The 17,444-nt window shown below is 34.0% G+C and overlaps 1 protein-coding gene and 1 pseudogene across 2 annotated transcripts in view; both read right to left on the reverse strand.

Annotated features, from left to right (window-relative positions):
• The window catches only part of LOC145268278 (atlastin-2-like), a 200,571-nt gene that overhangs the window by 171,772 nt on the left and 11,355 nt on the right, over positions 1 to 17,444 (reverse strand). The gene's annotated exons all lie outside the window — the stretch shown is intronic.
• Positions 17,094 to 17,210, reverse strand: LOC145268538 (5S ribosomal RNA; annotated as a pseudogene).

Consider the following 17,444-nt stretch of genomic DNA (forward strand, 5'->3'; position numbering starts at 1 on the left):
AGAGGAGGGAGAGAGAGGAGGGAGAGAGAGGGAGAGAGAGGGGAGGGAGAGAGAGGGAGAGAGAGGGAGAGAGAGGGGAGGGAGAGAGAGGGAGAGAGAGGGGAGGGAGAGAGAGGAGGGAGAGAGGAGGGAGAGAGAGGAGGGAGAGAAAGGGAGGAGAGAGGAGGGAGAGAAAGGGAGGAGAGAGGAGGGAGAGAAAGGGAGGAGAGAAAGGAAGGAGAGAAGCAGAAAGAGATAGGAGATTAACCAAGCATAATGAACACAAAGTAAAAAGAAAGAATGACTTTTAAATAGAAAAAAAAAAAGATAAATATAAGAAAAAGAAAGGAATTATCCTGATTTTCTTGCATAAAATTTATTTTCAGCTTCCCCAGAAAGTGATACTTAGTATAGAAACAATAATATTGTAGAACTCTTGTGGATCATGCAACAGCTAATAAACCGACTCCCCTAAGAAAGATCATAGTAATGCACAATACTCTTCTAACTCAAATTCGGTTTTTAGTGTAGGGGGGAAAAACAAGCCCCCCCCCCCACATAAAAAAAGCACCTTGAATAAGAACAAAAGTACCTGTATAGTATTGTTAGCACTAATAAATAAAAGACTCTCAGTACACAAAATAAACCCAAGCCTATCAAAAAATGAGAAAAGGTAATGGTTGATGATTCATAATATTGCGGCTTCTGCCTTCATACTGGACATCCATGTAAAAAGGAAGTATATCGGTCTAGAATTTTCAAGACCCTCCAAAAAAAAAAAAAAAAAAAAAAAAAACATATTTTGAAACTAAGTTACTCAACATAGTTTAATTAGTATGTTTATATTGATCAAAGAGGATATACAGACCTGAAATTTGGGATATAGGGTATTCAGACACATGGAAACTTTTTAATCCGTTTTCATCTGGAAAAAAAGGGCTGCTAAATTGGTACACGGGGGGGGGGCAGTCATCATATCTGTTTGTCAACTGTTTCACGAATGCACATGTGTGAATTGTTCACATGACACTTATTACTTATGTTAAGAATAAGTAAGTTTGAAAACAGTTTTTAAAGATTGTGACAAGCTGGCTTAATAGTTATACTTGACTCAATGTCTTTGGTTTCAATCTCAGCTCGAGTATTTTTTTTTTTGCTCACAAGAAGTGAACTGTTTAGAATAAACATAATATTCAGTTGCACATCTCAGTTTCTTTCCACTTTTTTTAGGGAATTTAACATTACATTTAATACCTATGGTATTTCTGTTTATCTTCTATATAAATAAAACGGTAGGTGTGTGTGCGTGTGTAAATATCTAACAGGTAAACTCTTAAACTACTGGTCACACAGCACTGAAATTCTAAGGAAATAATATTCATGCACCAATGGTGGTTTATAGCGAATAATATCTTTGCTTACATGCATGTATATCGCATACAGACATCGGCAAATTTACATGTAAAATGTTCATTAAACATTAGCAGACATTTTTGTTTTTATGCGTATGTGCACATTCGGCCTATTCCTTTAATTTTTTATCAGGCTCGCTTTTTTTATTTAGTTCAATTCTAACTGATGACACCAACTTATTTTTTTATGTCTTTGTATTAAGAAAAAAAAATAAAAATAAAAAACAAAATCATACCTAAATTTTACTTGCGTTTTGAAATTTGTAAATATGAAAACAACCCCATATATCTTTTTTATGATCTCATATTTACTTTATTTCATTTTCATATATATTTTTAAGACAGAGGGAGGGGGGGATGACACACGGAATATGGACCGTGCTGAAATAATATTATTTAGAAAACCATTCTTAATATAGGGAGGGGAAGGTATTATTTAAACTATTCCGTACTTTTAATTAACAGTTTATCAAACAGTTTATCAAATTAGAAACTGACATATTTAATGTAAAGCACATGTTGCCTAATCACAAACTGCACTTTGAAATATTTATTTTTTTGAGTAGCATGAATTTTAAATAAGGTCTTCTATAGTGTAATACCCATATTAAAAAAATACAAACAATTTTCCGTCCGGAAGTGACGTCATATGTTGATGATGGTGGTGGTGGAGGGTGGGGGCAAACAAGCACGATTATGTTGCTTTTAAAAGTACTCTGGAGGCCACCAGGGATTACCAAACCTCCTTTTTTAGGTGAGGTTGGGGTACGCTGAATTAGTGCCTGTTCATTTTCCCAAGCATAACCACCACTTTTTCTGTTTATGGAGAAGGGGCCAGTAGATGATTTTGCTTAAATGCTGCATCAGAATAGATACTACACTTTGATTGTAGTCAAAAGGCCAAGTAAGCATAATATAGTTTTCCACCAGGCATTACCTCCTCCTTAAAAAAAAATACAAAATAACCTACACAGCATATATTTCAAGATGGGGGAGGGAAGGGGAATATAGAGCAAGTCCCAGAAATGCCTGAAGCAGTTTATGATCTAAAAAATACTTTATTTCACATATATTTTTAACAGTGAGGAGGAGGAGATTATGGTGTCAGTCTGGGAAATTGCTGAAACAGTTTACGATCTCAAAATTACTTTATTTCATATATATGAGGGGCGTGCAATAAGTAATGCCCCTGACCCACTTCCAGTTGTCTGATCTAGCTGAAATTTTGCATGTGCAATGATTTGTATCTCTACGGGTTATATGGCAAATTACAGCTCTGAACTAATTGTGGTTTCTGTTTTACAGGTGTTTGAACTGAGTCAGGTGTGAAATGGAGCCTGTTGAATGTTAAGCAGTGATCCGGTTTTGGTGTTTGAAAGGACGCACACCACAGGAGACTTTTGATGAAATGAAAGAAACTTATGGTGATAATGCCCCATCTGGAAGTCTGTGGAAACAGCTCCCAGACCTGGTCGCTCCTCTTCTGCTATTGATGAGGCATCTGTCCGTCAAGTTGAGGCTGCCATTTTGTCAAATAGCCCAAGATGTCAAGATTAGTAAAGGGTTTGTGGAAACTATCATTCATGACTATTTGCATATGCATAAGATGTCTGCCAGATAGATTCCCAGGTTGCCCACACCATTCCAGAAGCGAGAACGTGTCGAGTGCTCGAGGATGAATTTGAAGATGTGTCAAGAAGAGGAGTCAAAGTTTTTCAAAAGACTGATTACACAGGATGAAACCTGGGTCCATCACTATGATCCAGAGACCAAAGCCCTGTCAATGCAGTGGAAGCACTTGGTCTCACCACCTCCAAAGAAGGCAATAGTGCAGCCGTCCGCTGGCAAGGTCATGCTCACAGTCTTCTGGGACCAGGACGGAGTAGTGATGACAGATTTCCTGGCAAAGAGTGCCACAATTACAGGAGCCTATTATGCTTCACTTTTGAAGAAATTAAGGGAAGCTATCAAAATCAAGAGGCGGGGCAAGATCAGCAAAGGTACTCTCTTCCTGCAGGACAACGCTCCGGTCCACAACTCGCATGTTGCCAGATCAGAAGCATTATGAAATATACCCCATCCTTCCTACTCTCCTGACCTTGCACCCTCTGACTTTCACCATCTCAGCCATGAAGTTGTTTTTGAAAGGAAAGCGTTTCTCAGATGATGCAGCCTTGATTTCTGAAGTCACGTTGTGGTTGGAGGATCAATCTGGAGTGTTCTACAAAAACGGTCTCCAGAGCTGCATCAAACGAGGGGAGAAATGCATAACTCTGGGTGCTTCCTATGTAAAGAAAGACAAATAACTGTGGCAAGTTTTGTTGCTCTACTGCTATGGGAAGTGGGTCAGGGGCATTACTTATTGCACACCCCTCGTATTTATAAGAGACAGGGGGGGGATATGAAGTCAGTCTCAAAAATAGCTGAGGCAGTTTATGATCTCAAATTTCCTTTATTTTATATCTATTTTTAAGAGAGGGAGGGTGATATGAAGTCAGTCCCGGAAATGGTTGTAGAACTTTACGATCTCATATATTTTAGACAGGGGTAGGGAAAACTGACATATGGAATACGGTCTATGCTGAAATGATAACATTTAGAAAGCCATTCTTAATATAGGGAGATTATCTTTTTAACTATTCTGTACTTTCACTTAAAAAACGGACATATAGAATACAGACTGCGCTGAAATAATAACGTTATAATTTAGAAAGTAATCCTTAATATAGGGAGAGGAGGGTATTTTTTAAACTATTCTGTAGTTTCACATAAAAATTTATTAAATAAGTTACTGACATATAGAATATGGACTGTCCTGAAATAATAACATTGTTTAGAAAGCCATTCTTAATATGGAGAGGGTATGTTTTTTAATTAATCTGTACTTTCACTGAAGAATTTAATAAATAAAAAACTCATATACAGAATGCGGACCGTACTGAAATAATAAAAATGTTTAGAAAGGCATTCTTAATATGGGGAGAGGAAGGTATTCTTTAAAACTATTCTGTACTTTCACCTAACAATTTATTAAATAAAGAAACTGACATACGGAATATGGACCGTGCTGAAATAATATTTAAATATTTATTTGGAAAATCTGCTGAGCCCTATTCTAGAAATTATATAATTTTGCGTAAAATTAAAGTGTCGGTGATGGTTGTGGTGGGGGTGGGGTAAACAGTAATGACGAATTTTCTGTTGAAGCAAGTGTTAATTTATCACTAACCAAAACAATGTATTTATTTATTTGGAAATTCTAATGATTCATCTTCTAATAGTGAATTCATTTTTTAAAACGGCCTTGGTGGGGAGAAAAATTAGTTCATATATGTTGCACAATATCTGTCAAAAGTATGTTAAATTGTTTCATATATATATATATATATATATATATATATATTTACATTACCTGTCAGAGGGTAAGAAAATTATTTAACATATGTGTTGTACATTATCCGTCCTAGGAATTGTAAAATTATTTAATATTCATGCTGTTAATTACATCTCCTAGAGAATTTAAAATTAATTTATACATAATGCGCGTAATTCATGTCCTAGGTTAGGTAAAAAATTCTTTTGCTCAAGATATATAGACATAACAAATTCCTCTCTCCTAAGAATAACATATGTTCAAAGTCAACTTCATTTTTCTCATTGTTTTATACGGTCCTGAGCAACGCCGGCTGGGCCTGCTAGTTATAAATAAAACAGTACATGTATGTGTGTGTAAATATCTAACAGGTAAACTCTTAAACAACTGGTCACATTACACTAAAATTCTAAGGAAATAATATTCATTAACCAAGGATGGTTTATAGCGAGTAATATCTTTATATGCATGAATAACGTGTACAAACATTGGCAAATTTACATGTAAAATGTACAGTAACCACTAGCCAACATTTTTGCATTATGCGCATGCGCACACTTAATACAGAAAACAACATCAGGCTGGAATGCCAGATATTTTGATTTACAGTCTAGTTGATGACACTAACTCAATTTTTTTTTTGTCTTTGTATTAATAAAAAAAAAAAAAAAAAAAAAAAAAAAAAAATGAAATAATATGTAAATTTTACTTGCAGTTTTAAATTTGTAAATGTGAAGACAAACCTGTATATCTTTTTTACAATCTCGTATTTACTTTATTTCATATATATTTTTAAGATGGAAGTGGTGGAAAATGACATACAGAATACGGATTGTGTTGAAATAACATTATTATTTCGAAAGCCATTCTTAATATGTACGGCACAATCACGTTGACACACTGGTTCTCGCCAGATCACCAAAGTTAAGCAACATTGAGCCTGGCCAGTACCAGAAGGGTTACCATTTGGGAAGGCTAGGCGCTGTATGTACCTTCTGGGAAGGTTGGGTGTGGGGCCAGCACCCTCACCCTGTAAAAAAAACTCCTCACTACAACAGCATCTACAAAAGTTGTAGATGGCCTATGCACCTCCAGGGGCTCAAGGCTATGGATGGATTCTTAATATGGGGAGGGGAAGGTATTTTTTAAACTATTCTGAACTTTCATGTAGCAATTTATTAAATAAGAAACTGACATACGGAATATGGACCGTGCTGAAATAACATTTAGAAAGCCATTCTTAATATGGGGAGGGTAAGGTGTATTTTTTTTTACTATTTACTTTCTAACAATTTAAAATAATTGCCTCAGTCATGAAGAACTTCTCCACCAACCGAGAACAAAAAAGTGAAACGCAGCATCAGAACAGATACTACATTTTAATCTTAGCCAAAAGACAAAGTAACCAAGTAGTTTTCTACCAGGCATTATCTCCTCCTTAAAAACAAAAAGGGGGGGATGAGGTCACTGGACTGCTGAGAAAAAGCCAGGTAGGTTCCTTCCATGTATTATCTCTTTGTTTATGATTAGCAGTTCAGCCCAGCTTTACTTGGCCCCTATGTACTGTTCATAACTTTATGTGCATATGTATATCTATATATCAAAAAAGTTTGACTCGTGTCTAGGTAGGTTACATCTAAAATTTCAAGTGTTTAGACCCAAAATTGGCGGAGGAGTTTGGTAGCGTTTTCAAAGGTCAAATCATTGAACTTTGAGGCCTTGACAGCAAAATTTCTGTCCGAAAACAGATTAAAAAGGTTTTCCCAAATCTCAATACCCCTTATGTCAAATCTCGAGTGTGTAGACTGAAAATTGACAGAGTAATTTGGTAGGGAAATGTAGACACACAGACAATTTCACTTTTATAGAGATATGGATTAGTTAACATTAAGTATCTGTTTCTTAATCCAATTTCTTGATTAGTCTATCGTAAAACAATTGTTGCCTAATCACTAACTGCACTTTGAAATATTTATTTTTTGAATAGCATGAATTTTAAATCAGGTGCTTCTACAATGTAGTGCCCATATAAAAAATAAACAATTTATAATGAAACTATGTATTTCGAAAAACTGCAGTCATTTTCTGGAAGTGATGTCATTTGTCTTAAAACTGTAGTGTTGATGGTGGTGGTGGGTGACACAAGCATGATTATCTTGCTTTTAAAAGTACTCTGGAGGCCACCAGCGATTACCAAACCTTTTTTTAGGTGAGGGTGGAATGTAGTGAATTAGTGTGTGCTCATTCTCCCAAGCATTACCACCACTTTTTCTGCTTATGGAGAGGGGGGGGGGGCAGTAAATGAGGTCGCTAAAATGCTGCACCAGAACAGATATAACACTTTGATCTTAGCAAAAAGGCCAAGTAAACGTAATATAGTTTCCTAACAGACATTATCTCCTCCTTAAAAAAATACAAAATAACCAACACAGAATACAGTTTAAGAGTAGGGGAAAGGAATATAGAGTAGGTCCCGGAAACGGCTGAAGCAGTTTACAATCTCAAAAATACTTTATTTCATATATATTTTTAAGGAAGGGGGTGATACAGAGTCAGGCCTGGAAACGGCTGAAGCAGTTTACAATCTCAAAATTACTTTATTTCATACATATTTATAAGAAATAGAGGAGATATGAAGTCAGTCTCGGAAATGGCTGAGGTTGTTTATGATCTCAAATTTCCTTTATTTCATACATATTTTTAAGAGAGGGTGGGTGAGTCAGTCCTGTAAATGGCTGAAGCAGTTTACGATCTCAATTTTTTTTTTATTTGATATATTTTTAAGACAGGGGGAGGGAAAACTGGCATACAGAATACGGACCATGCGTAAATAATAACATTTAGAAAGCCATTCTAAATATGGGGAGGGGGAAGCTATTTTTTTTTTTTTTTTAACTATTCTGTACTTTCACATAGCAATTTATTAAATAAGAAACTGACATACAGAATATGGACCGTGCTGAAAAATTATTTAAATATTTATTTGGAAAATCTGCTGAGTCCTATTCTAAAAATTATATAATTTCGCTTAAAATTATAGTGTCGGTCGTGATTGTGATTGAAAAAGAAACGCAGTAATGGCGAATTTTATGGTGAAGTAAGCGTTGCATAATCACTAACCAAAGCAATGCATTTATGTATTTATTTGGAAATTCTAATGATTCATCTAATAGTGAATTCATTTTTCTTAAAATTATGATGGCCTTGGTGGGAAGAGAAATTAGTTCATATATGTTGTACAATACCTGTCAAAAGTACATTGAATTGTTTCCTATATTTATTTACATTAATCATTAGAGAGTAAGCAAAATTATTTAAAATATGGATTGTACATTACCTGTTCTAGGAAAGGTAAAATTATTTAATTTTACTTGCTGTTTATTACATGTCCTAGGGAAGTTAAAATTATTTCATGCATAATTTGTGTAATTCACATCCTAGGTTAGGTAAAATATTCTTTCGCTTGAAATAGCAAATGATATATAGATATAAAAATTCCTCTCTTCTAAGAAGAACAGATATGGTCAAAGTCAACTTAATTTTTCTCATTTTATACAGTCCTGAGCAATGCCAGGTAGCCCTGCTAGTAATAAATAAGAATTCTGCCTTAAAATATAATACTTATGCATATTTTATAACTGGGCAACGGCCTACTAGCCATATATATATATTTTTAAAATACATTGTTTATAAGTATGCTTTCATTTGACCAAAAGGAGCATAATAATATTGATGAGGTTTGTATTTGCACCTTATATTCATAAACCAGAAAGGCAAATCTGGTGCTTCTATATTATCTATACTAACGAAAAAATATTGCATTTCAAGTAAAACAAAAGGTAACATCAAAAAAAATACAGAAAACGATAAGGTAGAAAAATTGTTATTAATGGAAATCTGTTTTCGATAAAGTTTACATGGGGAATAAATTTTGCCTGACATTTTGAATTACGTTCGTCACATGACGTAAACAACAGAACTTAATTATCTCCCCTGTCAACTTATCTCCTTTTTAGTAGGCATAATATAGTGATTTCACTTCCTTTCACAAATTTTTTTTTTCATTAATAATCATTTCTCTACTTATCTATTTTTACAATTGTTGGATATGTTACTATTTGAGACCTGACAATTACGTAGGTACCCTTTGTTTCACTTGAAATTCAGAAATTTTTTTTCGTTTGTATAATATAGAAGTGCCACAATTGTTTTCTTTTTATTTTATTTATAACTTTAAAATTATAAAAAAATAAATAAATAAAAATAGAAATGATAGTATAGAGTTCAGAGCTTGGAGCAGGATCACACATGGGTCTATATTGATTTCTGCAAAATGATGAGTGTGCTCAGTTTATAAATGTACGAAAATATTTCTGTAAATCTTAATGCACTTCACCCCCCACCCCACAGATTCAACCAAAATTCTTGCTCTCTCCTTCTCCCACAAAAGAATAATAAGAAAGGTAATCGCTGGGGATAGAAGCGGAGAGAGAGTTCCTCATTCAATCATCAAATTGACTATAGCAAAAAAAAAAAAAAAGAAAAAAAAAAAAAATCATCTATTCATTGGGGGGGAGGGGGTCAAACAGACCAAATTGATGCAAGGAGGGGTGAGGGGGGGCAAAAACATTTACTTTCATTTTTACTGGTCAATATTCTGAAAAGAAAAAAAAAATAGTTCAAACAGTTTACTCTGATTACTTTTTCCGTCTTTTTATTATATTCACGCAGTTGCAAAAGTTTGTGCAACAGTTCCTATTTACAATGCCTCCCCACGGGACAGAGTTAGACACCAGGGTCGTTTTTTAATGTGGAGAAAAGGAACAAAAATAAAAATTGTCTCAGTCGTGAAGGATTTTTCCTCCACTGACAGAGAACAAGAAATTGAAGTGTAGATCTGAAGAACAGATGGTATTTATTTGCTCCCCCACTGAGCAAATTAGGCACAAGGCCGTTTTTAATGTGAGGTAAAAACCAGCTCCCCTAAAAGGGGTCACTCTGGTTACCAAAAATAATAATTGTCCCAGTATAGAGGGTTTCCCCTCCATTGACTGGTACAAATTATCTTAAGTGCAGTATCTGCTGGAACAGATACTACACTTTGATCTTGTTTATATATTTTATTGCTTTTAAAATTTTGTAAATACAATTAAGTAAAAAACAAAAGATTTTTAAACAACAAAATTAGGCACAAGGCCCTACAAGAAATTGGGGAGGGGAAAGGGTTCAGGGTCTTTGTGACTAAAGTGATTAAAAGTAATAAATGTAAACTTTGGAGTCTTACTCTTGACTGGCAACATTTACCAAAATACCTCATTCACTCTATGGATCTTAATCTAACTAATAAATCTCCAGCGTTTAAGAATCAAAACCATATTTACAATTTACTACACTTTGATCTTGACCCGAAGGCCAAGAGTTTGCGCAACAGTTGTAAAGAAAAAGAAAATGTAAGGACTCCTTTTCATCAACACCTCAATTTGTATCAATTCTTAATTAAAACCGTAATTCACAACACCAACTCTTAACATCTATGCTCTCTCTTTCTCTCAATTGTCAAAAACTCAACTGTCCTCTCCAAAAGGTTTTGCAAGGAAAATTTTTTTTTAAAAAATGGACCTGGAGAAAGTTGAAGTTTACATTGGCCTAAACATTGTGCAAAATAAAAAAGCAATGAAATTGAGATTAGTAATCAAACAAGGCAAATAAATTATCAATCCTTATCTAAAAAAAAAAAAAAAAAAAAAAAAAAAAGATTACAGTGGGCCTAGTGGTTAACAATGGGTGTCCCAAGTTTAAATTCAGTTTGTTTCACAAGAATCATTTTCACTTAGGATATTGGAAATTTTCTCATGGTCCCTCCTGTAATTCTGACTAGAAATATATTAGGGAAAACAACGCCAGCACTAAAATCTTTGGATTCATATATGATGATATAAAAACAACAACCAGCTAATATTGTCTTTCTTCTCTGAATAATTCCCAAGGCAACAACTACTTAATCATAAAGAAATCAAAGTTAATTGAAATTGATATCCACTTGAAAATAGTGTTCTCATTTTCAGAATGGTAAATGTTTTTGCAAAGTTAAATTTAAATATATTTAACAGTTGAAGTATTCGAGAGGTTACAACTATAATTAGATTTCTTTATGGAATTTTACTAAACTGAATATTAATTGCTTTTATTTTTCTTCTTCTTTTGTATTATTTATAGCAAAATAGATGGGATTATTTCGTATAAAAAGGATTAATTCATTATTGATTTTGCTAATTAGCTTATTTCCATGAAGGAAAATAGAATAGGCTTTAAAAGTGGTAAGCAGGATAATAAACAATGACCAATGTTTGCATATTAAACTGGAAAACACCATTTCATCATTATCACATCCGCAACCTCTTTCAATTGTGTATGTGTGTGTGTACACTACAAACTATAACAGACAGTAAATAACAAATGTTATATATCTTTTCATATATAGAGAAAAAAAACACGATACTCAAAAGTAGAGGAGGATAGAAAATAAACCTTACATTTACTTTCAGCAGTCCCATAACTCACTTATTTTGTCCTTTAGTCCTCACATTTAATAAGCAATGTTTCTGGCAAAGGTGGAAGAATTGCTGTTTTCTGTTTTGGAATCTATCCATCTAACACTTATCGTTGGCAAATTCTTTTGCCTTAAAATGTTTTTTTTTTTTTAGCTACTTACATCAAATGGCTTTGACTGGAATGATTCCCATAAAAAAAAAGAAAAAAAAAGCTGATTACTTTTTGGACGTGCTGGCACGCAAGGCCAGGTAGCTGTTTTCGCTTTAGTTTTGCTTTTATACAAAAAACACAAATAAGCACGAGAGAGGATGGAATAGCGTGAATTTTATAAAAGTCGATTAAAATAAATCTAGTTATGACGTGTTCACAAATCATAGATATTATAATCTAGGGAGTATATATAAAGTTCTAAAGAATAGTAACCTCCCCCAAGAACTCCCGCAAAAAAAGCCTTTGCTGAACATACAAAAACGCATGCAGTCGTTTTGTCTTATATATATATATATATATATATATATATATATAGACTAGCAGGGGTGCCCAGCGTTGCCCAGATATTTGTAGGTGTAAAAAAAAAAAAAAAAAAAAAAAGTAGGCTTGAACCCAAAGCCTTGAGGCGAAAGCAAGAAAAAGCGTGATCACTTACTGCAAAGCCATGAGAGCAGCGGAATAGAGAACGGTTGAAATTAAACAATTTAACAGTTAAGTGAAGGAGTTCACAATAGGTGTTTAAATGAGGTCAAACATCACGCCATAATGGAATGAAATCCTGCACTTAACTTTGGCTGTGAGGCAGTTTTTTTGGTTTTGTTTTCCCAAGATGTTGGGGGAAAACCAGGTCCCCATAAAAAGGGGAGTGTCCATATGAATAGCAATTGTCTGATATGACAGTTTTCACTGCATTGATCAAAGCTGATTGCTTTCTGGACGTCCCTGGCAGAAAAGTCAAGGAACTACATTCACTCCGATTAGTTTCACTTCATTTATACTAAAAAGCCGAACAAACATGTGACAGAATGGATAGCGCAAATTTTAGAAAAGTCGATCAAAATAAATGTAGATAAGACGTCCTTTGCAAATCGTAGATATTATGATCTAGGGGGTATATAAAAAGTTCTAAGAAATAGTACCCCCCCCCCAGAGAACACCCACCCCCTCCAAGCCTTTGCTGGACGTACAAAAATGTGCACGCCGCTTTTGCCTTTTATATATATATAGATTTTAAACAGCATTTTTTGCTCTATCTAGTTTAAATTACAATCGTTTATGTCTTTTCAGAACGTTGAATACAAGATGGGGGGGGGAGAAGCAAATTCACACAATTTTCTTATTTCAATTCAAGCTAAACGGAAAAGCTGCTGAAACAGCTTGCGATATCAACAAAGCGTCTGGCCCAGAAACCATTACTTAACGCACAGCACAATGATGGTTTAAGAAATTTCATGGTGGCAACGAGAATCTTGAAGATAATGAGCGTAGTGGACGGCCATCGGATGTTGACAACGATCAATTAAGAGCCTTAGTTGAACCCAATCCATGCACAATTGTTCAAGAACTTGCTTCTGAATTAGACATAACATATACGATTCCCAACCACTAGAGAGATTCAAAAGACAAAAATAAATTTGATACATGGGGGCCTGATGACTTGAATAACAACCAAAAGAAACATTGTTATGAAGTGTCATCTTCCCTTCTTTTACGCAACAAGAACGGCCTGTTTCTTGACTAGATTATGACTTGCGATGAAAAGTGGGTTCTCTACAACAACCGGCGACACTCAGCTCAGTGGTTAGATGCCGACGAAACTCCACAACACTTCCTGAAGCCAGAATTACACCAAAAAGCAAGTCATACTGATTGTTTGGTGGTCTGCAACCGGTCTCATTCATTAGTTTTTTTTTAATGCCGGCGAAACCATTACGGCGAAAAAGTACTGTCAACAAATGGATGAAATGCACCAGAAACTTCAACAATACCCAACATTAGTCAACAGAAAAGGTCCAAATCCCCTCTATGACAATGCCCAATCACATGTTGCTAAACCGACTCTTTAGAAGTTGAACAAATTCGGCTATGAAACTACCTCATCCGCCATTCTCTCCAGACCTCCCACTTACCGAATACCACTTTTTCAAGCATCTCAACAACTTTTTGCGTGAGAAATGCGTAAAAAAACTAAGCAATACCATAAACGCCTTCAGCGAGTTCATCATCATCAGAACGCAAGATTTTTACATTACTTGCTTTGTGTTGGCAAAAGTGTGTTTCCGATGGTGCTTATTTCAATCAATAAAATTTTGTTTGAGCACAGATATGTTCATCTGAATTTAAAAGTTAAAATGTCGCAAGAACTTTCATGTCAACCTGATAGATTGATTTTATTTGACAAGTCAAACTGTGTTACATAACTAAAAATAAGTTTTTTTGAATGATTTTTTATTTCTTTTAAACTTACATTATGTAAAGGAGTAAAAATAATGAATCTCAATAGATTTATGTAAGACTAGCGAGGGCACCCAGCATTGCCCGGGTGTTTGGAGGCATTCAATTAGTTTTGCTTTATTTATAGGAAAAAAGATAGAGACTATGTCCGTTTGTGAATTTTAGATATTACGATCTAGGAAGTATAAGAATGAAAACTTTTCTTGGAATCTAACTGACACAAGAATCCCGATGGGGGGGGGGGGTGTTAATCAAAACATAAGAATAAGCGAAGTAAATATTTAAAAAAAAAAAAAAAGACCTAACGTAAGGCAAACGAACAATGTTAAATGTAAAAATGGGGAAAACAAAAAAAGAAAACGCAAAACAGGAAAATGAATGTTAAAACTTCGTTAAAAATCTGAAAAAAAAAAAAAAAAAAAAAACTGGCTTGAATAACCCTGTTTCAATAAAAAAAAAAAAAAAAAATTTTTAAATCGGAAAAAAAGAAAAAAAGACATCTCACACCACGATTTGAACCCAAAACCTTTAGATAATAACGCCGACCTCTAATCAACTGAGCTAAGACGACGTTAACGAAAGTAGCTCGTTTTTTAAAATCTTTAAACTAAATCAGGTTACGACGTCATGCGTAGAACTGAACTCGTCATGAGAGGACGGTTTTTTGCTGATCCTCCTCCCTGTAGAAAACTACTGATTTCAGGGTGAAGGAATTAACGTTTTTAGCCAATTTTTCGATATTTGTCAGGCGAAGGTTGGAACTTTAAAATGATACCAATCTCGTGAAAATCCGTGACTCGTGTCGAACGTTTTTGCGAGACATACAAACACACATGCATACATACACACATTTTCACTTATATATATATATATATATATAGACTAGCGGGGGTACACGGCGTCGCCCGGCTGTTTAGAGATGCATGTGCTCGGGCGGGGAAGTAATCTAAACATAAGAATAAGCAAAGTAAATATTAAAAAAAAAAAAAAAAAGTTAAAACTTTAAAAAATAAAAAAACTAACGTAAGGGAAACGAACGATGTTACATGTAAAAATGAGAAAAACAAAAAAAAAGAAAACGCGAATGTGACGGAAAAATAAAACAGAAAAACGAACGTTAAAACTTCTTTAAAAAATCTGAAAAATAAAAACCAAACCCTGTTTCAATATTAAACCTTTAAAAATTGAAAAAAAAAAAAAAAAAAGCCACCTCACACCACGATTCGAACCCAAAACCTTTAGATAATGAGGCCGCGCTCTAAGCAACTGAGCTAAGACGACGTTGACGAAATTGTCAGTTTTTTTAATATTTAAAGTAAATCATGTTCCATAAATAAATCTAGAGGTGACTCGCGTTCCCAAATCGTAGATATTATCTAGGAGGTATATAAACAATTTTAAGCGATAGTACCCCCCTCTGGTGGGGGAGGGGGGAGGGTAAAATAATTTTCAAAAAAAAGTTTTGGTAAGTAAATATGAGGATCGAACCCGAACCCTTGAGGCAAAGTTGGAAATTAAAGTGTGAAAAAAAAAGTGAAAAAAAAAAAAAAATAAATAAATAAAAAATAATGTTTGACGTTAACCATTGGGCCACCGTGAAATACTAATGGAAACACATTTTAATTTATTTAACTATTTAGAATTTGCAGGTGCACGTTTTAATGAGTTAATGAGGTCAACTTTAGTTTGACTGCGGGGTAGTATTTCATTTACTGCAGGAACGTTTTTTTTTAATTTTTATTTTCCCAAGATGTTGGGGGGGGGGGGCCAGCTCCCCATAAAAAGGGAATTGTCCAAATTGAATAGCAATTGTTTGATATAAGGAAAATATTTCCACATTGATCAAATCTGATTGCTTTCAGACATTTCCAGCGATCGCGACCGGAAAAATACCGCCAGAATTAGTGCTGCTTTTATTATATGAAAAAGCCTAATTCACATGTGGCGAGCGAAAAATGTTGAATATTTATTTTTTCCAAGTCGAGCAAATTAAATAGACAGGCGGACCTCCGTTGTTAACTCGTATATATTATGATTTATATGTGATATAAAAAGTTTTAAGTTGTGAGCCAACCGACCGCTTCTTGGAAAAATGCCTTTTATAGACATACCCAAAAAGCGAACATACATACATACACACACACATTTTCGCTTTTATATTTATAGATTATGTATGGGTAATGTCACTGAATCTAGTATTAAGTTGAATGTGAGGAAGAAAAGTTTTTAGGCATTAAAAAGATTTTTTTATGTTAAATACTAGCAGGGCACCCGGCATTGTCTGGTGGTAAAATATGTTTAAGTATGATATTTTGATTATTGCAGATTTCGTATTTATTATTATAGTATATTAGATCCAATATAAAGTAATGACTTAAGAAGTTAAAAAAAAAAAAATGGCTTGTGCACCACCACTGAGAATTGAAAACCAAACATTTAGCTTATGATTTATTTTTTCCTCTGCCATTAATGACTGAGCTATAAAGACATTTGCTGCAAGGCTAAAAATTAAAACATGAACCAATAGCTTACAAGGCATGCATGCATATTTATAATACCAGCATTTGACCTTCATCTGGCAAATTTAATTTTTTGTTTTTAAATTTTCACACTTGTATCGAGTTTTTTGCATGGGTTAAAATATCTTATATACGAAGTTTCATGTCTGTAGACCAAAAACTCCATGAGGAGCTTGATGGGCAAAATTTTTTAAACAAAAATATATGCATATACATAAATATATATGGAAAGAGTTTTGTGCTTACTATAAACTTTTTACGCAAATATTATGCAAGTATAAATCATGTAGAATATCCACATGAATATAATTACACGTAATAGTTGACTAAAGATGACCATCTCATAAGAAAACTCGAAAAAACTAATAGGGAATTAATTGAAATGAATGTTTAAAAGAATATGCAAATTAGATAAATCTTTTGCAGATGAATGCAATTCCACAATCCATATATAACAAAGTTGTATTTTCTTTTTAAAGAAAAAAGGGTTTTTAATATGAATATCGACACACAAAAAAAAACAAATTTATAGGAGTATAAATCATTATTACATATGTTATTTCGAGTTAATATTTTCTTTGTTGTTGTTTTAAGCATCTGATCATGCGAGAAACACAATTTAAATATGTAAAAAAAGGCTTCCTTCAATCTTGACAGACTATGGATACCCACAGTAAGGGTGCCTGCGTGGGAAATTTTTGTGGCAAGAGTTGCGCAATCTCCAACCACACCTCTCCTGATTCGACATTGTTGAATACCAGTGGCAAGTGGAGGTTCAGGACGACTGGAAACAATGCCGAGATAAGCGGAAAGCACATACAGCGCCTAGAATTCCCAAATGGTCACCCATCTGGAACTAGCCAGGCTCAACGTTGCTTAACTTCGGTGATCTGACGAGAACCGGTGTGTCAACGTGATTATGCCGTATAAATATGTAAACATTAATTAAAAACTAACATGGCCATTTTATAGACATTTCATATTGACCATGTTAATTTATCAGAAATGTTTACATATTTAAATTTTATATTTTTTTATGTTTGATGCTCAAAATAAAATAAATATTAACTCAAAATGACTCCTCAAATTTAAAATAAAATAAATATTTAGATGCTCAAAATAAAATAAATATTTAGATGCTCAAAATAAAATAAATATTTAGAT

The sequence above is a fragment of the Euprymna scolopes genome, chromosome 43, assembly GCF_053919585.1.
Source record: "Euprymna scolopes isolate OS-2025 chromosome 43, ASM5391958v1, whole genome shotgun sequence".
NCBI lineage: Eukaryota > Metazoa > Mollusca > Cephalopoda > Sepiida > Sepiolidae > Euprymna > Euprymna scolopes.